Raw genomic sequence first — 1,553 nt, forward strand, 5'->3', positions numbered from 1 at the left:
CTTGTGGCCTTGTGTTATCGTGTATAAATTGCGCTCTCTCTCTCTCTGCTTATCACTGAGGTGGACTGGGCTTTGGGTTCGAGGCTGCTACGGACGGCCCATATAGGATCATGGGAAAACATAATTGCAAAAGCTCATTCGATTTTTCCTACGAACGCATTGCTTGAATTTGTATTTGGACTTGGTCCATAGATCTAGGTAGGCCTGGCTTGCAAGGAATTCTGAATGACAAATTGCATCGACAGTCGAGGATACGAATTAAACTCTATTAAAACAGCTCGATTCAACACAACACAACACAAAACAGCTCGATTCAACACAACACAACACAAACACAAGCTCGCGTGATTACAGACTTCAACACTAAATACTACAACACCGTGGTAAAATTATTCTGCTGCTACAATCCCTTGCTGACTCCTGTTACAATATAGGAGTACTTGTATATATACCAAATCAATACCTTTTTCATCTTTATATATGAAAAGAAGACGCAACGCCGGATCGAACGGGCAACCATACATGCAGAGCAGTAACAAATAATCAGCTGATCATCGCCAAACCACACCTGGCCAACTCACCGACGCTTCCCTCCCGGCTTAGCCCTTCATGACGACGGAGAATCCACCGAGTGCGATGATGGCAACGAGAGGCACGACGGAGGCGCAGACGACGCCCGCTCTGAACGCCCGACTGCGGCCTCGGCCTTGCTGGCCGGAGCTGGCCAGCCAGCAGGCCGTACCGACTTCGCCAAGCCCGGCAGCGAAAATTCCGGCTAGGGTGGCGTAGTAAGCGGACCTGTGCTGCTCGAAGACCACTCCGTGCGGTGATCTGTAGAACGCGGTGGCCGCATCCATGATCAGCGTGGCCAAGCCCGATGAGCACAGCCAGCGCTGGAGCTGCATGGAGTTGCCGCCGCCTGCAGCACCCGCAGCTTCGCTCGGGCTTATGCCGATCGAGACGGCACCGTCATCGCCGTTGTTGCGGACCTGCAGGGTGGTCGACATGGCGGCAACGCGGCGGCACTTGCTGTGTTTTGGGCGGATGGGGCTCGCTCGGTGGTAACGCGGCGGCACTTCTGTGTGTTGGGCGGATGGGGCTCGTTCGGTGGTATTTATATCGCGGGGGAGGGGTGGCGGGCGCGGAAGCTTCGGAGGTGGGGTAGGGGCGCGGAATCGGCGGATGGTGGGCGGGGTGCGGAATCGGCGGATGGTGCCTCGCTCTATCGATCAGGTCAAGCGTTCGATCGCAGGCGTTCGATCAGGTCAGGCGTTAAGTGTGGGGTCAAGTGTTCGATCGAAAATGTGGATTACGAAAGGCAAAGCGTGTGAAGCGATGGCAGCGAGTCAAGCGTAATACGGCCAAATGGAAAAGTGGGTTATTGAAAGGCCAAGAGTGTAAAGCGAATGTTTTGTTTTACAGCAAGTCAAGCCTAATACGATCAAATAGAAATGGATCAATGCTAAAACTCAAACAGTAGGAGGGGTAAACCCGGTGGGGAGTTGGGTCCCCGTGCATTCATCGTTCCAGTTAGGACAAGTACATTGATCTTG

Source organism: Miscanthus floridulus, chromosome 6, assembly GCF_019320115.1.
Source record: "Miscanthus floridulus cultivar M001 chromosome 6, ASM1932011v1, whole genome shotgun sequence".
Classification (NCBI taxonomy): Eukaryota; Viridiplantae; Streptophyta; class Magnoliopsida; order Poales; family Poaceae; genus Miscanthus; species Miscanthus floridulus.